The sequence below is a fragment of the Eptatretus burgeri genome, chromosome 2 (genome assembly GCF_056783735.1).
Source record: "Eptatretus burgeri isolate ZD-2024b chromosome 2, Ebu_testis_v1, whole genome shotgun sequence".
Classification (NCBI taxonomy): Eukaryota; Metazoa; Chordata; class Myxini; order Myxiniformes; family Myxinidae; genus Eptatretus; species Eptatretus burgeri.
This window is the reverse complement of record NC_140962.1, coordinates 153,675,403-153,683,123: the sequence shown is the minus strand read 5'-3', so window position 1 is coordinate 153,683,123 and position 7,721 is coordinate 153,675,403.

The window sequence follows — 7,721 nt, the reverse complement described above, 5'->3', positions numbered from 1 at the left end:
GGTGGGGGGGGGTCACTCCTACCCTGAAAATGTTGCGTCAGTCGAAACAAAAAACAGTAAAAAAGTTTAAAAATATTCGACCAAAAAATGGTTGAAGAATAATAGCAACAACAATAATAATAATAATGATGAAGATAATTTTAACAAAAATTATGAATTTGTCTTCTTCATATTCTTGTAATAAAGCTTTGTTGAAAATTTGATGACAAAAGCTAAAATGGTACAAAAAAGTTCTGGTCCGGATAGACACACAGAAGTGATTGCAAAACCCCGTCTCCCGCTGGAGAGGCTAACAACCGCGAAATATTCCGTCTCAGGTCTATCAATGGTTCTCATCAATGGCACAAAGTTCATGTCCCGTTTTATTTTATTTTTTTGAAACGGACGATCTGCTTAAATCCAATTGTCTTTAGCTTCATAGATTTATTTTAATCCAGTGTGGTTAATCGGATGAAATTTGACAATTTTAAAAAGTCGGCCTATGTTGTCCTTTTGGCCTATGTTAACCTTGAAAATAATTGGTGGTTGAATTCAATGACCTGATATGAAAATCTTCAACTTTCAAGGCAATGAGATGAAAATTGAGGATTTTAGAAATACCTCCTTAGTTGTTGACCTTGGGAGTATGTTGACCTTTTGGTCCATGTTGACCTCAAAAATAATTGGCTGGTTGAATTCAGTGACCTGAAATATAAATCCTCTTCAAATTTCAAGTCAATCGGATGAAATTTGAGGATTTTAGAAATCTCACCGAAGTTGCTGACCTTTGGCCGATGTTGACCTTTTGACCTCGAAAACAATAGGCTTCTTTCTTATGACAAACTCCACCATGTGGTGAAGTTTCATAAAGATCGGTTGAAAATTGTGACCTGTAGGTGACAAACAGACAGACAAGCTGGTAGGCGGCCATCGGTCGCAGAGCATCCGATGACCTTTGACCCCTGATCTGAGTTAATCTAGTACTAAGTACTTACGAAATTGCAATCGAATCATTTTGCCCGAACATTTTCATTGAATGGTCATTTTGCCCGAACAATGCACTCACTCATTGACCTTTGACCCCTGACTTAGCTGAGATAGGTCAATATGTCCTGAAGCAAAGTTGTAGTACCCATTGAGTACTCTGTACCTATGAACTTTCATTCGTTTGGGTTCAACCATGTTGGAGCGAGTGTACTTTGAATTTTCAGCGGGAATGCTCAATGGCCCTTGGACACCCAAGTTGAGAGGGTTACCATTTGGAAACTATAAGATATAGAAAAAGATGGATGTCATATAGCGGATAGAGAATCACCTTAATATTATGCGTACCAAATCTCATCGAGTTCCATCCACTGATAACTACTCGGTATCGATTTGAATGAAAAGTACCGAAAATGCGGTTTGATATCGGAAATCCCCAAAGTTCGAGGGGGTGCTGTGGGTGAACAAAGATCTAAATCGAAAATCCGGCTCGATCGTTTGTGCACAATGTATTCCAGACGATTAGTGTGAATTTTCATGACCATCCGACCATAACCCGAGGAGGAGTAGCATTTGGCGCGAAGGCACCTCCAGCTCTCGCATATTATCGATTTTTGCCCTTTGACCCCTGACCTAAGCAATATCGGTCAATATGTCCTGAGGCAAAGTTATAGTACTCATTGCGTGCTATGAACCTGCAAAGTTTCATTCGGATCGATGCACTCACCTGGTCGCTAGGGGGCCTTCAATTTTCGCCAATTTTCGGGCATACCCCATTTGTAGGGGGCGCTGCAGGTAAACTATTTCATATATAACAAAAACCGGAATACATTTGGTAGAGCATCACCTGTAGATGATGCATGCCAAATTTATTAAGCCTGCGTGGGATAATGGCTTTCGGAATTGATTTTGCGTGAACGGTACCGATTTTGAAGGTTTTTCGGCTGTTGCTAGGGAACCAAAGCATCCCTAGCAACCATCACAATTTCCAAAGCACTTGGTCAAAAGATGTAACTACCACCCGAGTTTGGTCAAAATCGGCCCACGTTTACTAACAATTATGCTGATGACAAACGAACAAACATCCAAACAAACAGACAGAATTACTAACAATAAGGGTCACCTATTTCGGCGACCCAATAACAAATTGACTAACCAATATACTTTAAAAATCTTCGATTTTGCAACTAACAAATAAACAGAAAGGGGTGAAAACATAACCTCCTTCACCCTCGGTGGCGAAGGTAAATATAACTAAAATATATAAAATATATAAAATACAGTACAGTAAACCTTCAAATATCGTGGGTTCTAATATCGCAGGTTTTGATCAATCGCAGGCAACCTATTGTGTTCGGATTTAGTTATCGCGGTATTTTATTTCGACCAATCGTGTTTTTTGAGCTAAGATGAGTCATTGTTTGTATCTGCATGTTCGATTACCTCTCATTACGAGCTATTTCTTGTTTGTTGCACAACGTTAATTGTAGTAATCAGTCCAGCATATGGGAATAAAGCTAAATTAAATAATGAATCATCATCGAACAGGAAATGATACACGGAGATCCTGTATTACGAGAACTACAAGATCCAGCGGACACACAACAGTTAATAATGGCACCTAAATGTAAAACGACGGACAAAATTCGATATATGTTCGATAGGTTGGCAAGAAGTGAAAGTGCGTCATCTGTTGGCTGCCATTACGGGATCAATGAATCGACTGCGTGGTTAACACGAGTCAAATATCCATGCAAGTGGTTCCTGCCAGCAAAGCACAAAAGTGTCATTCCAATCCCATGATCCTCTTAATGAAAGGATGAAAAAGTGCTTAATGTTTGGATCGAGAAGCAGACAAAAATGCCTTTGAGTGGATTGGTGCATGGGAGAAACCATTGTGGATTTATCCTTTTGAGTGGACCGGTGATATGGAAAAATCATTGCAGATTTACCAACAATTCCACAAGGCACACAGGACTGAACTATCAAAAGTTCTATCAAACTATCGAAAAATCCAACAGCTATCAAAAGTTCTACATCAGGGTTCATACACTTACATCAAAAGACGAGAACGGGCACTCAGTAGAGCGCATACCTTCGCTAACGCTACATTTTGCCCCCCCCCCCCCAGAAACCGTTGATTGTGAGCGTATTTAATCCCATATCACATCTGCCATCTCATATGTGTTATGATGGCTTAAAAACATTAAATTTCCTGTGTCATATTCTATATCACAAGATTGGGCATTGAATTCACAACATTTTGGCATTGGTTGCATGCAAATTGGATAAAAATCGACTGCACTATGGCAAAATGACGATTTTGACCTTTTCATGACCTCGACCTTGACCTTTGTACTCTTAATTTTGTAATTGGTATTAGAGTATTATTATTTTAGGTATTAGGTATTCCCCCCTCACCTTTCTCCCACCTTTCATCCCCCTCACTCTTCCTTCTCAAAGTTGCCCCCCCTCTCATCCACCAACCTGCCTCCCTCCACTGCCCTCTCACCTCCATCTCTTCACTCCACCTCCTCAAATACTCAACTGCCATCTTCCTTGTCTCTTGTCCCCCCTCTCCCCCAGCACCACAGAGCCTTTTCTCCTCCTCATTCGGCCCCCTCCCCTCGCTATTCTGCAATACCCCACACTCCTTCAGCAACCTTCCTTACCTGCCCCCCTCATCCCTTGTCCTACCCTCCCCCTCCCCCTCCACCTCCTGCACCCAAAGCCTCCTCCCCTTCCTCTTCATTAAAAGTGTGGACCTCAAATATCCGGGGCCTTCACTCAAACCTTTCAGATCTTTCCATACAGGTTGCCACTGACAAACCAGACATTATCTGCCTAACAGAAACTTTCCTCTTTCAAGACGTGTCTGACTCCCAAGTATCTCTCCCTGGTTACTCCCTCTTACGGTATGACAGACCTGAGCCTCGTCCTGGTGGAGGTGTTGCTCTCTTCATCAAAGACTCTATTCCTCACTCTCCATGCACTGCTCTCACTCCCCCACACCCCCAGGAATACCTCTGGCTTCGGCTTCCCCTCCACTCCCACCTCATGTTTATATGTATACTGTACCGTCCACCAAACAGTGATGACTCCATCTACACCTCACTATCCGAAAACATGGACCATCTTCTATCTTCTCATCCAAACTCTCTCTTCCTCTTATGTGGTGACTTCAATTGTCATCACGCCAGTTGGCTAGGTGTGGGTACCTCTCTCACCTGCCATGGCACCTCAGTTCCGGTTTTGTAGCAGCGAGAGGTCTCCTTTGGGGCTCCCTGCTGACGTTCTCAAAGCTAAGTTTCCGGTTGTTATTTGTCCCGTTTTAACTGTTTAATTTTCTCACCTACATGTTACTGTGTGTTGCTAGTTCGGTTTTGTTTCAAAAATCGTGCTATTTTGTGAGTATTTTTGTCGACGTTCTTACCTAGTGCTTGAGGCCTAGGCCTAGGCTTGAGGCCTACCGGTTCCACTTGGTGTTCGATCGTTTTTTTTTTTGTTTGTTTTTTCTCCCCATTACCTTCAATTTCTATCCTCCCCATTACCTTCAATTTTGATCCTCCCCACTTTCCAAACATCCCCCATTCTCCCAACTAATCTCTTTCTTATCTCAAAAAAATAAATAAATAAACAAACAAACAAACAAATAAATAAATACCCTACAACAACAACAACAACAACACGCTCACCTTCTCCCGATTCTGCTTCTTCTTCTTCCTCTTAACTTCCTCCTCGATTTTTTTTTTTACACTTCCATGACCTAATCTGTTGAACTCTCTCAAACATTAATATTAACAACAAAAACGATCTTATAATGCTTCATCTTCCTCTCTCACACATGTGGTACTCTTTACTGTTTCACAATGCACTACTCTTCTGCTATTTTAACAGACTGCTCTCATTTCGACTACTTTCTATCACTACTTTCTCAAACATCAACTCATCCTGGGAATTCTTTCAAAGAAACTTGCTCTCCCTCATGCACAGATTTATCCCCTCTCGTGTTCAGTTGTCTTACCCTTCCTCCCGCCCTTGGTTTACTGAAGCTTGTGGTGAGGCAGTTGTCCTGAAACAACTTGCCTTTGCCTCATGGAAAGCAAACCCAACTGAGGGCAATCTCAGTTCTTTCCACAAAGCTCGGAACAAGTGTGTATCTACCCTCAGGAGAGCCAGAAAACAACATCTTTCTCATCTCAAGTCTGAACTCTCAAACCTCTCTCCCTCCTCAAAATCCTGGTGGCATTTAATCAAATCTGTTTCTGGTGTATGTTCCCCCTCCATCCCCTCCCTTACCTCAAATGGCCGCACTGCTGATTCCACACGTGATAAAGCTGAATGTCTAAACTCGGTGTTTGCAGCTAAATCTTGTGTCCTAAACCCATCTCTATCTCTACCCACTTTACCCAGTCGCACCCAACTGTCCCTGGACTCTGTATCCTTTTCTCCTGACAAGGTGGAGAGCTTGCTTTCAAACCTCGAGTCAGATTCTGCAACCGGTCCAGACGGCATCAGCCCACGTGTCCTCAAAGCCTGCTCTTCTGCTCTTGCTCACCCTCTCTCTATTCTACTCACCCTCTCATTTGCCCAAGGTCATCTGCCATCTGCTTGGAAATCTGCTAACATCACTGCCCTGCATAAAAAGGTGCAAAAACAGATCCCTGTAACTACAGACCAATCAGCCTTCTCCCAATCATCAGCAAGGTGATGGAATCCATCATCGCTTCAGACATGAAATCCTTCCTCTTCTCCAATGGCTTGATTTCCAATCATCAATTTGGTTTCAGACCAGGTCACTCTACCCTGGATATGCTGCTTCTGCTCTCCCATCAATGGATGGAGGTCCTCAATGCCAGACAGGAAATCCGAGCCGTATCCCTGGACATATCACGTGCTTTTGACACAGTCTGGCACCCTGCCCAACTCACCAAACTCTCTTCCCATGGTATTCAAGGCCATCTCCACTCATGGCTCGCAGACTTCCTATCCTGTCGCAGTCAACGTGTGGCCCTAAATGGAGTTCTTTCATCCCCTCTTCCTGTGCAGGCTGGAGTTCCTCAAGGTAGCGTTCTGGGCCCTGTTCTTTTTCTGGTTTTCATCAATGATCTCTCGGACTCTCTGGAAAATCCTCTATTTCTCTTTGCCGACGACTCCACCCTCTGCCGTACCATCTGTCATCCCTCACACCGGCAAGCAGCAGCTTCTTCGCTCACTGCAGATCTGGATAAAATCACAAACTGGTCCAACACGTGGAACATGTCTTTCAATCCAGACAAATCTCACACTCTCACTATGTCTCTTCGAAAGGACCGTTTACAAAACCCCCCATCCACTTTCTCAACAATCCTCTGGAAGAAGTCTTTTCTTTCAAGCTTCTGGGTCTCACTATCTGCCATGACCTTTCCTGGGAAAGTCACATTTCCAACCTCGCCTCAAAAGCCAGTCGCCGACTGGGAATCCTCCGTCGTGCTAAGTCCTTCCTCGGCCCTCTTGAGCTCCTGACCACTTACAAAGCTTTTGTCCGTAGCCTGATGGAGTACTGCTCTCCCCTCTGGGCTGGTGCTCCTGCCTCCCACCTTTCTCGGCTTCACGCTGTCAAAACCAGGGCATTTAAGATCATCGGCATCTCCCGCAATGAAGCTGAGTCTTTGGGCCTCTCACTCAATCACCGCAGGTTGGTCGGTGGTCTTTCTGTCTTCTACCGACTCCTCTCCAGCCTTGCCCCCCCTGCTCTCTCTGCGATTTGTCCCCACCACATTTCCACAGGGCGCTCAAGGTCCGCCAACAACCCCCTTCTGGTAAAACTACCAAAATCACGAATCACTGCTCATCTTCACTCTTTCATTCCTCTTTTTCCCGCCTTTGGAATAAACTTCCTCACTCTATTCTTTCCCATTCTTCCCTCCAGGCTTTCAAAACAGCTGTTCACCACCACCTCTTATCTTCCCCCATCCAAATCCTCGATCTTTTCTACCCCCGATAATCCACCCAAGCCCACTTCCTTCATTTCTCCTGCTTTCCTTCCTGAAAGTCCCTGAAATGTCCATCTTCTCTTCGCCATGTTCCCCGTCCCATCCCCATCCCTCTCCCTTCCACAGTTCACCTAATGTGTCTGTTCCCCACTGTTTTGTCCCTTCCACTCCCGCCCCTCTTGTCTCATGCCTCCTTGCTGTGAGTTGTGTGTTAGCTCTCATACGAGCCTCGACCAAGGTATACAAAAAAAAAAAAAAAAGTGTGGGGAACAGAACAGTCAACATTTTGGTGTTGGTTTCATGCAAATCGGATAAGAATTGACCGTGTTATGACTAAAACCGCACATTTTGCAATGTCGTGACACCCCCCCCCCTGACCTTTGACTCCCAACCGTAAATAAGGGTTATTACGTCATTGTGTCATGTCATATATCACAAGATGGGGCATTGAATTCTGAACATTTTGGCATTAGTTGCATGCAAATTGGATACAAATTGACCGCGCTATGGTAAAAAGGCGATTTTGACCTTTTCATGACCTTGACCTTTGACCCGATCGCTACCAAAATCTAATCAAATGGTCCTCGGATAATAACCAACCACCCCACCAAATTTGCTGCGATTCAGTTCAATACTTTTGGAGTTATGCGAATAACAAACAAACAAACAAACACACATATTCACAAATAAATACACAGCCATCAAAACATAACCTTCGCAACAAAGTTTGCGAAGGTAAAAATTCCAGGAGTTTTCCAGGACAATTGATTCAATTTTCCAGGA